This window comes from Danio rerio, chromosome 15, assembly GCF_052040795.2.
Source record: "Danio rerio strain M-AB ecotype USA chromosome 15, GRCz13ab, whole genome shotgun sequence".
NCBI classification, from domain to species: Eukaryota; Metazoa; Chordata; class Actinopteri; order Cypriniformes; family Danionidae; genus Danio; species Danio rerio.
Genome location: NC_141035.1, coordinates 11,485,946 through 11,501,599, shown reverse-complemented (window position 1 = coordinate 11,501,599; position 15,654 = coordinate 11,485,946). Strand labels below are relative to the sequence as shown.

The 15,654-nt window shown below is 35.0% G+C and overlaps 1 protein-coding gene across 23 annotated transcripts in view; it reads left to right on the top strand.

The window, feature by feature from the left end:
• Positions 1-434: 434 nt before the first annotated feature.
• tenm4 (teneurin transmembrane protein 4) overlaps positions 435-15,654 on the top strand; it is a 462,218-nt gene continuing 446,998 nt past the window's right edge. For 22 of the 23 annotated variants that reach the window (XM_087282405.1, XM_087282404.1, XM_087282403.1 and 19 more), the window contains exon 1: positions 435-744. The gene's annotated coding sequence lies outside the window, so the exon portion shown is untranslated. 23 annotated transcript variants of the gene reach the window in all.

The window sequence follows — 15,654 nt, the reverse complement described above, 5'->3', positions numbered from 1 at the left end:
ATTCCTCGTATTAATTATGTTTCTCGTGTGCAAACTGCATGTTTTATCAGCACAAGGGCTCATTTTTTTAAAATATAGCTTTCTTTTATTGAATTACCTATGAGTTCTATTTACATGATTTATTCTATTTACAAATGTATTCTATTTACAAATCTAACCTACTTGTATCTATTACCTTACTTATATTCTCATTTTTGTAATGTTTACATATTTTATTATATCATTATTTTTTACAGCACAAATAGCTATTAAAGGCAGTAGTAAACATGTTATAATGTATGGAAAAAGTAGCTTTCATTTGATCATACGACTTTTCGCGTTTTATTTCCAGCGCAGCTACTACAACCAGCTTGCGTAAAAAAGGCTCACCCCCCTCCCATATGCTCACATGGTACGAGCCGCCCGTGGATGGTGGAAGCCGCTTGTCATTCCTCGGCTTTCCCTCCAGCCTCTGCACTGCTCTCCACTGCGAGCTCACGGACTCAGCAGCTCCGCGGCACACGGACGATATTCGCCCTCCAGCTCTGCGCAGTAAAAACACACGGCTCGTCTTATTCATGCGCACTGCTCTCTCTTTCTCTCTATGCGGAGCACTGGACATTTTACACCCTTTTCATTTTTCAAACGGGAGATCATGATGATGATGATGGTGATAAGACACCGATATTAACAGCATAACACCTTGCGGGGAGAGTGAAAAAAAGAAACGCTGGATAGACGCCTTCTCCTGCTTCTTCAGCAATGGTAAGAGATGCATGTTCAAGAGAAAAGTGCGTTGTTGTTGCGCAAACAGCTGGAGCGCGTTTGGCGTGATAGTATTACGCGCAGCCTCTTCTGTTATTTATTATGGAGCAGCTTGTAAACTTGCAGCATGGAAGGACAGTGTAAAGTAAAAGAGGGCTTGGCTGCACTCTGTTTTCATGTAATACATGAATTATTGGTGGACGCTGAATGATTCATGTCTCAGCGCCCTTCGGAGATCATTCTAAATAGAAGTTATTGAGACATTTTGGGGCATTTTCCAGGGTTTTTTATTTGGTTCAACATCTATCCCTTGTTAACGGGCCGAGGGTGTACCTGCTTACTGCTGCATGTCTCAGTCCTGTGATCATTCACTTTAGGGTGGAATATGGATGGATGGCTGTGGTTTAAGGATGTGGAGAAGAGACTGTTTGGATTTTTTTAGGGGTTGGAGTGTTTTTCTGGCAGTGGCACACTGCATTTCCAGATTGATCCTGTGAAGCAAATGGGCTTTTACAGCTCTTATTTTACTCGTACTCTCTCTAAAACCCTCTTATTTGGGGCTCTGAGGGTTTGCTGTAAAGCTGGGATGGGAATTTATGGCTAATTCTGATGTATTTTAGAAGAAGAAAAAAAAGACAAATGCTGGTAGAATGTGTGTGAAGCAAGGGTGTGTTTTAAAAGTGGTAGATAATGTTTTCATTAGTTGTTATTTTTACACTAATACTGTTTCAGGATTGAGCAATCATGTAGATTGACATGATCAAAATGCTTTATTTTTTATTTTGTAGATCTTTGAATCTGGTTTTACACATGTGCATGCACACAGTCTACTATTTTCAACACAACAGCAGGGCTGTTGAAAAATTGATAGGAGATTGATAGATGTTTCATCTTCCACACTGTACATAAAAGATTCACGGTAGCCTATCTTTTAAAAAAAGAACGGGATTGTAATGGAATGAAACGTGATATTTATTCTAAAGAAACACATTGTAAGACCACTTTTAACACAAATTAATAAATACAAACTGGTTTTGTTTGAATTGTAAAATGTAATAATATTTTGAAGCAATCAGATGTGTTGCGCATAAGAAATGTTAGTGGAACGTGTCCATAAACTGATGAACTAAATCTGTGGCTACTCTACTAGAACACCTGTGTGAACCTGACTTATACATCCACTAAAATGGTCGTTTGGTTAAACTGCAGAATTGCTATAAAAATTCAAGTTAATTAATTTAGTTTGTTGGATATTTTGCATGATTTTACAAGTTAGGTTAAGTGTACACTTACATGTTTTCAGAGGCAAAAAGCCAAGACAATAAATGCATTATTCATGCTGTACAACGTCAAAGGAACATAAATACTAGGTTTAGATTTGTAATATTAGTTAACAGGAAATTATACTGTTATAGCATTTAATAATACTATGCTTAAGCTTTTACATTAACGAAGATTAATTATAGGCCGTTTAAAATTGGTCTTTGTTAGTTAAATTTCCCATTAAAAAACAATTTGAGATAGCCCTATTATATAAGGTGATAATTTTGTGTACAGAGTAAAGTTGTACAGTGTGGATCATATTATTAATAATATTATTAAAACATAAAGGCGTACTATGATAACCCAGCCTTAAATTCTGATTATTTTTTTCTCCCAAATTCCAAAATCCCATTTTTTAAATGTATGATTTCATATTTAATTACAAAAATAAATGGGAGTCATGATGCAAAACTTGTTTAACCCTTTGATGCACAATCTATTAAATAGATATAGAAAAAATAAGCTTAGACGGGTCACTTTAGACTTGTGTAGTTCATCAAAGGGTTAATAATAAAAATATATTGCAAGTTTAACAAACCTAATATTTTTGGAACACTATGAACTTTTTTTCTCCTCAGATTTGCAAGAACAAGTGTGTAATTATTCATACAAAAATATCACTATTATTTTTGACAAGTACATTATGTTAGTATGATGGACAATTTTAGCATATTTCGTTAAAGTCTGCGTGAACTAGAAGTTGCTGAGACTTTTATTTCAGCTTGCTGATGTTCTTCCAACTGATTATTGAATAGGAGGTGGGGCTTTTGTTTTGCAACTCATTCCCTTGTAGCAAATTAATAGTAAGATAGGTGCGGATATTATAAGATATTGTGGTTGAAGCCGCCAACAGAGAAGCCACTCCAAACACTGCAGCAAATGGTCAAACTTTAAATGAAGATCAAAACAAAAACTTTTGTTCAGTGGATTAACTTGCATGGATTAAATGTTTAGCTAAAGAATAGCAATGTTCACAAACAAGATGAATATTGTAAATTTTGATTTTTATATAGACTTTAAGTAGAATAAATCTACACCTTTTTGTAAAGTAGCATCACATTTTTTTACCAAGCTTCATGGGTTTAAATTGGAGAGACCCCGAGTTCTGCAGTGTGTTAGTGAAGTGTTGTGTAGTGGCACTAAAAATGAGTCTGAAGTTGGTGGGTCCCCATGGGTGTGACCTTTCAAGGATGGCCTTGTATTCTCCCGGTTGTCATGGTCCAAGCCGATGAGGACTTGAGATGGTCACCACACAGGCCATTTCCATGAAAATAAAGCTCTCCTTTGTCCGCCCTTACAAAGAGAACGAAGAAAAACATCAGGCTAATTTATTTTCCCTTTTATCCAGTTCTAATCATTTAGTTTTGAACATTGTACAGTTTCCTTTACTTCTCAAGAGTAATTTATATGGATTTTTGTTTTTGCAGCCATGAAAGATTGTTTGACATATTTTAAATGTAGCTATAATAAGTGCTCCTATTATCCAATGATCTCAAGTTCTTTTCTGTGGGTTTAGTTTGGATTTAAGTGCATGTAAGGAAGGTACTCAGCGTGTGTTAGTGTACTCTGTTGTGGCTGGAATGGACAATCTTCGCATAAAACATATGCCAGAGTAATTGGTGGATCATTCTGCTGTGGTGACCCCTAAATCAGGGACTAAGCTGAAGCAAGTAAGGTTGGTTTCATAAACTACTGACTTGCTTGAATCCAGTTGAGTAGCCGCAATGAGACAAAAAACAATGATGGAAGCAAGCCAATGAATTGCTTGATCTCCCCAGTGACTCTTCAGTAGAGATGCGGAGTCTCTTGTGTAATAAGAGTTCATAGCTGAGCTGTTGTGAAAGAGCGTAGACTTCATTGGAAGGTGGACACGCAGTGGGTGAAGTGTTGCTCATTGCACCTTCCTCTTATTAAGGAGCTCCAGAATTGCACCCCTGCCAGGTCTTTTTATCCCTGCAGTGCAACAAACATCTGATCACTGTCTTCACAAGACTCTTGTGCAGCGAGCCATTTTTCCCTGCTCAAAGAAACATGATCTGATACACCCATAGTGAGAAGGAAAGTCGCAATTGCTTTTTGGCCTTTTGCCTGTTTGGGGCTTGAGATGGTTCCTGCAAATCCATAATTCTGCTTCTTCAAAAGCACAGCTTTATGTGGGATTCAGTGCAGTAAATAATAAATCTTTTGTAGAAATAGGAGTCATGATGTTTGAGCAAACAGCCTAATAGGTCAACATGTAACAGTGGCAGTACAATTCAGTATAAGTAGTTGATTTGTTTAAACAACGAAGGAAAAAACAACAACAAATACAAAATTAAATAAAAAATCTTTGCTGAAACGGGATCCGAACCTGGAGCTCTTGGGTCTGAGCTCTGTGACGTAACCACTCATCCATGTGACAGACTTAAAAAATACTTTTTTCTCACAGGAATGTTGATATATGGCAGCAGGGTTGTGCAGTGGGTAGCACAATCACCTCACAGCAAGAAGGTCGGTGGTTTGAGCCTCAGCTGAAAAAGTTGGCATTTCTGTGTGGAGTTTGCATGTTCTGCCTGTGTTCACATGGGTTTCATTCGGTTGCTCCGGTTTCACCTACAAGTCCAAAAAACATGTGGTATAAGTGAATTGGGTAAGCTAAATTGTACGTAGTGTATGTGTGTGTGTGTGAATGAGTGTGTTTGGATGTTTCCCAGTGGTGGGTTGTAGCTGGAATGGCATCCGCTGCATAAAACATATGCTGGATAAGTTGGTGGTTCATTCTGTTGTGGCAACCCCAGATTAATAAAGGGACCAAGCCGAAAAAAAAATGAATTGATGAATGAATACAAATATTTTTATATACATTTGTTTTTACGCAGCGAATGGCCATCCAGCTGCAACCCATCTCTGGGAAACATCCATACACACTCATACACTACGAACAATTTAGCTTACCCAATTCACCTGTACCAGGAAACCCATGGACGCATGGAGAACTTGCAAACTCCACATGCTGTTTGGACTCCAAAGAAGACTCTCAAGGGTAGCTTTAAAGAAGAACCTCTCCAAGAATCCAAGAAGTATAAACTTGGATTTGCTGTTGACTTGATGGCATTAGTTTTCAGAAACAGAAAGCAGAAATCTCCCATCAGATTATGAAGAACATAATCAGAACTCTTCTATCTGTGCCAAATCCTTACCACAACACAGCCTAGCAGTGCTTCCATCATCTATGAGCCAAGTACATTGCAATGTTTTTCTTTTTGTTCAGTTATTATTGTTTTTCTTTGTGTGTGTATGTTGGGTATGGGGGTGGATAAGAACAAATATACACAAAATGGGATCAATGAACTGCATTATAGTTGTTGTGACCCACTGTGTGCTCAGTCCATTTGAGATCAATGTGAAATTTGTGTGACCCTCAGTGGCTGCTAATGCAATTAGGCTTTTATTGTGTGTCAGTTTATAGTGCTGTAAATACCACCACCCCCGTTATTCACCAAGATTAAAAGCAACAGCTATATCTAAACCATAAATGTCAATTTGTTCTAATGGACACTTGTCTGTTTGTTGAAAAAACAAAACAAAAACGCAAGTTTGATTTTTTCTATTACAGGAGTAGTTGTTTGTTTGTTTGCTTTTGTCAGCAGTATAGCATTTTCATGTGTGTGTGGAATTGTTTATGTTACTTAAATGAGGATTCAAAAATTGATAATCTCCATGGAAATGCAAATAATTATATTTATGCATTACATTTAATTGGGTATCTTTCCCTGTGTACGACAGTTCAGATACAGACCATTTTGAGGGATGTAAACAAAAACAATGGTCCCAATGTATTTTCTGTTTTACATTTATTTTACATTTAATTTTCCATAGCTTCCGAGAATCCAAAAATAGCCGCATAATGTTAAAAAATGTTGTGATAACGGTTTTAACATTTCAATTGAATTGCCTCTTGTGCCAGTTATGAAATAGTTTGATAACAAGCAGGAAATGTTAATAGGCTAATGATATGACCACATTGAAATGGTCTATAATATAAGTACAGTATACGTATTTATGGTTTGACATAAAATGAAAAAGTGAAATGATTAAATAGATTCCTAAAATGATTTACAATATTTGCATAAATATGCTTTTAATATTGTCATAGTCTGCATCTGTAATGCAAGTTTTGGCTGTTATATATTTAAAAATGTTAAAATTCTAAGGTTGATGGTGCATGTTTGGTTGATTCACATTTAGAATGCATCATTTGACAAAAGTCTACATTTTAGTGTTTAAATCAGGGGTGCCCAAACTTTTTCGTATGTACAAAAAACGAATATCACTAAAAGCTGTGGGCCAAAGGCAAATACACCAAACTATTTTACATTAAATTTGCCATGGGCGATTTCCTAATTTATTTCATAATATTTTTAAATAAATAGAAAATATTACTTTAAATTGTTTTATTTAATACAGTATGATTTTTAAAATAACTTATAGCAATAAAAAAACAAAAAAAATCACATTTATAACACCGTGAAGTTGAATACAAAGGTCAAGCAGAATCTGCCTTTGACTTGATTTGCTCACTAAAGTCTTTGCATTGTTGGGTGACAGTTAAACAAAATCTGATGAATTTTACACCATTAATTGAAGTTTTTAAAGTTAGCTTTTAACAATAAAACAAACAGTGGGTTACATTAACATTCGAATTGAAAACCTCTTAACCATTCCCAATATTCTCAGATGGGATGGCAGGGCAGTTCAAAGGTTGCCACAAGCCAACTTTGGTCCGCGGACCCTAGTTTGAACATCCCTGGTTGAAATACACACAAAAGTATTGTGGGTTCACAAAAATCTAAGCATTTTTATCTTAAAATAAATTGTATACTGTATATACCTGTGAATTTTTGTTTTTATCAATTATATCCCAAGGTTTTTTCCCTATTTTTTTCATCGGAAGTAAGTCTTATTTAATGTAGTTATTATTATATTTTTAAAAATAATTTACATGAAAAACGAAAAAAAAAATTTTAAAGATCAATGTTATTAGCACTCTTAATAAATATTGGCCATTGGCTATAGAACAAAGCACCGTTGTCTAATGACCTGCCTAATTAACCTAACCTGCTGAGGTAAACTAATTAACCTAGTTAAGCCTTTAAAGTCCCCATAAAGTGCAAGCTGTGACCGTAAAATTTTTTTTTTTGGATCATGATGCAGTTTCTAAAGAAACAGAATATTAAATGACAAAACAGTGGGCATGGCTACTGTCTGCGAGCCGAATGGATGAAAGATAAGAAAGATTGGGAAATAGGTGAGAGAGTTATCATAGCTTCCTCCTTATCACCATGTCTGTTTGTTGTTTTCAATTCAGATGCATTTTCAGATGCATCAGTGCATTTTCAGATTTCAATTAAAGATAAGAAGGGCAAACTTTTATTATTATTATTTTTTTTTAATGACATGCACAGATGAATTGTTCACCTCAAAACTAGCAATGTGAGCTAACAAAATCCTTTGGTTAGTTTTGATTTCTTGGAGACTTTAAACTGCACTTTAAACTGAATAGTATCATTGAAAATTACTACTAAAGTAGTATTTAATGTCATCATGGCAAAGATAAAATTAATTAGTCTTTAGAAATTTGTGACATTTTATTTTCATAAATGTTTTTGAAAAAAAAAAAATCTCTGTTAAGCAGAATTGCTTTGGTTTGCCTTAGCATTTTAGATTTTACATTGCTTTCCATATTCGATTATCTTTAAGCAGATGAATAGAACTGGCTTTAATTGAAAACAAGAAGTCCTAAGCATTTTTATTTTTACTTCTTCAAACTGTGATAATTGCCTGATGCAACACTTTTTTTTACTGAAACCCTGCAAAGACAAACAACCAACCGACAGCTTTGGTGACATCCGGTAATTATCACTCGCAGAAGGTCTTACTCGCGACTTCACATTACCTCAATCAAAACAATACATCATTGTTTCTGCCTCTGTTTGTTTAAACGGCGCGTCGCTCTGACAGGAAGACGAGATCTTCACTGTAACTGAAGCTCATTGTCACGGTTACTTGTTTAGGGAGGAATCTGCTAATTCTGGCACGCTCAAATGACCAGATCGCTGCTTTGTCCCTTTCAGACGACGTATAAATCACTGTCACTCGGTACAGTTGGTGCATTAGCTGGGCTTTACGAACGCAGCCTTCCCGTTCACCTTCTCAACATGAGCGCTATTAATGGCGATGATGAGTGCATTGGGTGCAGAAGGGTGTATTTGCTTGCCCGGAGCATTATGTTTAGTTGAAGCTGCAGTCTGTCATGCTGTGATTTATCGCACGTTCGGCTAATGGCAGCCTGTCGAGATAACAACGCTTTATTGGACTTGAAAGTTGGACGAGGGTGGGGTGGAGATGCCATAGCGCTCTTCATTTCCAGAATCACTGAACGGTGACTGGTCAACTGAGCGCTGGAGATTTGCTGAATGAGAGCTGCGAGTTGCTGAATGAGGGAATTTTCTGGCTCTCCCTTTCTTTGGCGAAACTTGGTTAATCTTAGGGAAATTCTCATTGAAGCAGATGCATTCTTGGTATGGCTACACAGCTGTCAGGGCTTTGCGGCATTACTTTTTAAATGTGAAGTGTAGCTGGGCGTTTTTATGAAATGTGACTCTAGCTTTTCTCTAGACGACTGTTTTTTTTTCTTTTTTTCTGTGCAGTTGGGGGAAAAGAAAAGCTTTTTCTTCACTCCAGTGGGTTTGGACATTGTGTATTCTAAAAGTGGGATCAGGAACAACAGCTGCCACATTTACATTCAAATGACTTTCAAGAGATCCTGCTTCGTAGTCTGGGCACCTATTCCCATGCAATTTCTCCAGGTACACTCCCTCCAATCTGGGATGCTGACTGCCAAGCTATTTTGCAACAACAATGGAGGGAAAAAAATATTATACTGCAATTCCATATTTTGCGTAGCATCCATTTACATTTTTAAAGCTTTTTTTTTTTTCAGAGAAACAAGAGAGAAAGAGTTTCTTGTAAAACATTTTGCACTTTTAAGAATCATGATTTTACTTTTTATATTCGCATCTCTGGATCCATGAACTTTGAAACTGTTTGATCCATGAACATTGAATTTCCATTTTGTTTACATTAAAGTGGAAAAAAGTACTTTATAGAGACAATTGTCTCCAAAATTAAACCTCTTGATATCGTTGTTTCAAACTTTTTCTAAATAAAGAAATTAAGAAAGCTGGAAACCTGTAACCACTGACTTCCATACTATTTGTTTTTTCTACTATACATTTCAGTGGTTAAAGGTTTTAGCTTTCTTCAAAATACAGATCGCGATCGCTGAACCCAACTCAAAAATGAGATCCTGCAAAATTTTTAATTAAACTTAAAATAATTACGAAAAAGTAAATAATCCAATTCCAAACCATATAATCTAAATATATATCTATTTCAGTTTGCAATTAATTGTTTTAGATGACTTCTAGACATTGTATATGCAGCAAACGTGATGTATTTGAGTGTCCCTCAAAAATGAAGTCTCATCGCTGCATTCACAGTCATAACATTACAAAAGAGTGGGGGGGAATGTTTTGCAACCTGTGCTGTAAGCAGACGCGGATCAAGCACGAGTGATTTTCATGTGAAATCAATGCAAAGATGCAATTAGACTTCCTGTGGCGCGAATTGGGCATTCTGTGTGTTTGGTGTGCTTCAGACTGCAAAAGAAAGTTTGAGCAAACATCTAACAAATGGAGCCATGGAACAGACAGAAAAGCAAGCAGCTTACAATAAAGGAGGTTGAAGAAGTTTGGTTCAGGCTGCTGGATGTGACCAAATCGATGGACATTATTTGTGCTTTACATGTATGACTGATTTTATGGCGTGCGTAAAATCGATAAATGTTTACATTTAACTCTTTTCCTGCAGTTAACGAGAAAAAGCGGTTCCCTGCTATTGACTAGTTTTATGGCAATCTGTGTTTTAGGTGTATTACGGTAGAAAAAGCTATAATAAAGCATGTCCTGAGTGATGTACCTTATGTCAGGTAATCCAGAGAGTTAAATCTGAGAGAAAGTAAGATAGTTAAACAAACTTCCAGTGGCTTAATCCCTGCTGTTTTAGATATGATTTTTAGATCTGGTCTTGACAGGAGACCAAAATATAGAAGCTTTATTTTTATGATTATATATATATATATATATATATATATATATATATATATATATATATATATATATATATATATATATATATATATATATATATGTAATTATAATAATTTTGTTTTTTATTGCAAAATTTCTGGCAATTACCGCCACAAAATCAGTCATTTTATCACTATATATCACAAAAAAAATTAAAAAAAAGTGAAACACTAGATGGTCTGAAAATATCACCTTTATGTTACCAGAGGAAACAAGTGAAGGTTTATAAGCTCTTTACTTTTCAAGGGTCTTTGACACTTGTCTTTTCCATGTTAAAAGTACTTTTGTCACAACCATTTGTGAGCGGTGTGAGAAATTTCTATTTTAAAAACAAATTCTATTTCCGCGATGTTGGGACAGAACAACAGCATATACTACAATTAGCCCCTTTCACACAATGATACTGGTAAATCTCCAGAAAATGACTGGTACAATTTTACTGGTAAATTCAAAAAAAGCTCTGTTCACACAGGCAAGGATGTTCTGGAATTTTTCTGGAAAAGAACGTTCACACATCCATCCCAAAATACCGGTAAATTTTGACCTCATTAACCAGAAATGAACTCTAAATGGCTGCACTTGTATTTGCAAACATAGAAAGGGCCAGGCTTTTGTTGAAGGTTTCACTTTTATTTAAATCTCAGCATTCAAGCACCTGCTTTGTCCCAGAGATAGAAACGTGAACCAAAGCTAAATGTTTACAATTTGATTACATTACAAATTCTGTGGATGGATAAGTATTGTAAACAACTTCGATGAAAACATGAAGGAACACTTTTGCATGTCGAGATATGCATAATATGTGTGTGTGCTGGCACTCACTGGAGCACTCCTTCACTTCACGTGCAAACGCGTCACACAATTGAAGCAGAGCTTAAGGGTAAACAAACATCAGTTTATCATAAGCATTTTATCGATCATTTTTTTACACAGTAGGCATTAAGAAGGAACATAGAAACATTGTTTGACTAACATCTAGTAGCTAAATGTCTCTGGGAAAATATTCAAAGGCTTTTATTTTTATAAACAGTGTAGATGTGATTGAGTCTTTCCGGAATTTTGAAAGGAATTTTCCTTTTGTGTTCACACAGAGCAGCACTCCGGCAAATTACCCGTAATGTTACAACTTCTCTTTCTGGAAAATTGCCGAAACTAATTTACAGCTAATTTCAAAAAGAGCCTACTCATAGAACTCTCTAGAAAATTGACGATAATTTTCCGGAAAGGTCTGTTGGTCACAATATTATGATTAAGGTGTTTACATCAATTCGACAGTTTTATTCATGCCACCGAGACAAACTGAGTTATTGGATGTAAGTATGAAGCAAGAACTAGTGTTTTACAGTATGCCGAATGGTGAAAAAAAATGTTGCAAAATGTGGCAAAAAGTCCTACATGACTACAATAGTTTGATTAAGGTGTTTACATGTCTGGACTGCACTTCAATAATGCGACTAAAACAAGCATGGCCTAATTCCATGTCCACATGTCTTAATTTGATTTCTGTTTGGTTCCATGACTTTAGTCGGATTAAGGTAATAAAATTTCTTTTTAATAGTATTAAAATCAGATAATTGGTGTCCATGTAAACGTACTCAGTGTTAGGATGAGTAAATTGTTCTTTGAAGTACAGTAAACCGTTTACTCTTTAAAAAAGCAGCACTTTTCTTACAGTGGAAACTTTTTTTAAACCTGTTTATGTTTGACCTTTTCCAGAAATCAAAAAAGTCAAAAGGCATTTGGTTTGCTCATGTAGTGTAGAAGGTTCGGCATAGAGATGTTTAAAGCCCAAAACACACTTTCCACTGCAATGTTGTGACAAACTTGAACAGGAGCAGAACAAAATTTCATGGCAGTACGTGACTCTTTGATTTAGTGACTAATTTGTTTGTATCCCCCTAGGATCTTGTTCATACAGTTTAGTACAATTTGCTCATCCCCCCAATGACAGTTGGGTTTAGCGGCGGGGTTGGTGCGCCTCCTTTTTGAAATTGTACATTTTCATATGACTGAATTTTCACAAATTCGCCACCAAACTGACAAAACATAAAATATGTTTCGTCTTGAGATTAGGCTGGAGCAGAATCAGCACAGGAACCTTTTTTTGCTCTTTGTAACTGATTTTGCAGATTTGTATTGTAACGGCTGCGTTTTACTTGCAAACAATTGTAGAAGAGCAATAAATATGGCCTCGTGTTAAGTCATGGGTAAAAGTAATCTAAACAAAAACATTTATTATATGTTTTAGTACAATATTATTGTTACATTTACAGAATTTTACAGTGTAAATCCATTCAGTGTGTAAAACACAAGAAATTAAATTAATTAACTTTTGCTCTTTTTTTGTTCAGTGGAAATTCTGTAAAATTTTCTCTTTGCCTAAATTGACTTGACAGCATTTAAAACATTTTATTTTAGTGTATGATTGTTGATTTATTTGAATAAAATAGCACAGAAGTTTAATACAGATTTTTATTATGGTCATTGGTAATAATATAGAATTAGCCAGTGCAGTTTTTAATGCTAAAAAGGATTTGCTTGTAATAAAAAAAAATCTACAGATAAACCATTCCCGTGTCGTCTCATGAGGTTTGAAATAAGCGACCTCTGAGCAATACACTTTTCCTTTGGGAAATTATTTGTAAAAAAAAAAAAAGCGGGGGGGGGGGGGGGGGATGGGGGGGGGGGGCTGATAATCACTCCATCTTAGCTTGAAAGCTGAAGTTGTAGAGAAAGATAGAAGTTGAGACATTGAAATAGTAGAACAAATGATGAGTTTGCTTTGGTTGACATGCGAACGCAATGCAGCCTTTGAACGCTGGGTAATTAATCAATTTCTGGCCATTTGCCATTCCAGCAGTACTGTGCCAGAGCGAGGTCAGACTCTAGCTTTCTCCATTTATCCTTGTATGCCATGGCATTGTCTGTGTTGTTGGAGCAATGCTAATGCACCTCCTGGCCTGTAAATGACCTTATTACTCATCTCAGGAAAGAAAAGGATTCGCATGGATGTGTTTCATACCAACTGTTTTCCTTTGTTGGCCAATTGGTGGAATAGTTAGGTGATGAATGCTCTTTGCGATGTTGTGTTTTGATAACACTCTGCTTTTTGACCCAAATGATCTGCGTCCCACAGTGATGTGAGGTGGATGGATTCTGCATTTATTCACCCGCCCTTGTGCTGAGGTTTAGATGATGCATGGTAAAAGTGTTTTGACAGTTTTGATAATCTATTAGGGGAAAAAAAAACTTTCGGTGTTGCCAGTGTTTGGCAGAGCATAGCTGGCATTGTTAGCATAATGCTAGACAAAGATCACATTTTAGGGGTGCTTTTTGTGCTGTGTGGTGATTTGAAATGATGTGTAGATGAAGCAGTGCTTATTCTAAAATGTGCAGACCTTATTCTAAAATGCGGAAGTGCACCTGTTTTCGCGATTATTTTAGAACTTCTGATTTAGTCGCCTATGGGAGAAATGATATATATATATATATATATATATATAGATAGATAGATAGATAGATAGATAGATAGATAGATAGATAGATAGATAGATAGATAGATAGATAGATAGATAGATAGATAGATAGATATAATATAAAGATTATACAATGTAAAACATAAAAAGTTAAGGTAACTCAAACCATTTGAGGAATTGTTTTACTGTGCACAAAATAATAATACAACAAATAAATAAATAAATAAATAAATAAATAAATAAATAATTATATATAAATAAATTATAAATAAATAAATAATTATATACACACACACACATATATACATATATATATATATATATATATATATATATATATATATATATATATATATATATATATACATATACATATACATATATATATATATATATATATATATATATATATATATATATATATATATATATATATATATATATATATATTTGCACAATATATTGTTTCAGCATTGGTATCACAATGTGCACATCCGCAATAGTCAAATCGCAGGATGTGCAATGTTGAGTTTTACTTATAATTGACTAAAGAACACAGTTTAGTACAAATGATTTGTTGATTTAAAAAAATTTTTTATTAATTAATTTATTTATTTTACACAGATGTGTTTTTTAAGCGTGTGACTGTAAGATTTAAAGCAAATCTGGACCATTTGGCAACAAGAAATGATAAAGTTTGCCGCTTTCGCTACGATTAATTAAGCTTAGTTTATCAAATGAGGACTTTTTTTGTGATTTTGATAATTGGATTTCTTTACCTCAAAATTGTAATATTCCTCCAAAAACCCTAAAACATATAAAACATATATATATATATATATATGTATATATATATATATATATATATATATATATATATATATATATATATATATATATATATATATATATATATATATATATATATATATATATATTTGCTATATCTTAAATCTCTTTATTTTACATGTTCCTGTTCGTCGCTGACCCATATGTCAAAGTTTAACGCTTAAGGTCAGGGGGCTGTTTATTCTCTGACCCCAAATATGAGCTTCAGTTAACGAGAAGCTAGTCTCAACAGACTCCTCTAATGAACATTGTATGATATTGATTTATTTTCTCCTCCAGCCTTATGTTTTCCTCTCAATAGTATCTTTTTTCCTTGTTCTCTGTGAAGTATCTCATTGGTCCTGTCAGACAGAATCTGCTCTTGAAGTGCTCTTTGGGAGAGGGGGCCATCGTGTGAAAGCAGGGGCCCTTAATATGTGCACTTGAGCCACTTTGGAGAAGATGGAGGTTCATGTTACCTCTCTGAAACACTGCGGCCATTGTGCACCGCATTTCACGCTACACATGTACCAATTTCTGTGATGATTCACATAAGTCACTGGAAGCTAATCGCAATCTCCTTTGCACGCGACTCGGATTTCAGCTTTTGTCGGCAGAGTTTAATTTGCTGTCACAAACTTGAACACACCTCATACGTTTCTCCTCGGGTGTCTAGAAAAACACCTTCAAGTCTGGCTCAAGTTTTCAAAAGTGAGCGCTCGGTTATTATTAAGGACTAACTGAGGAAATTGGAGAGATTATAAGATCGAGGCTTAAGACTCCTTTATAAGAGCCAGTTTATGACTGCGAACTCAGTTAATGTGAATTTATAGTGTCAGCAGTTGTGTAAGAAGAAATCTGCAGTTTATTAAACTGTTATTTAAAGATGTGGTGCAGCAGTTTAGCTGTGGTTCTTATGTGGATGATGCAATTGTTAATCCAGTGTCAGTCGTAAAGTTGTATGAAAAATTGTAGCAATTTTAACACTAATAGTAGCTTTTTTAAATAGTAGTTTTTTAAAGCATATTTACAAACATATTGAGCTTCTTTGTCGCAATAATTTAGAACTTTGCAGATTTAGAACTAGAGCAAAG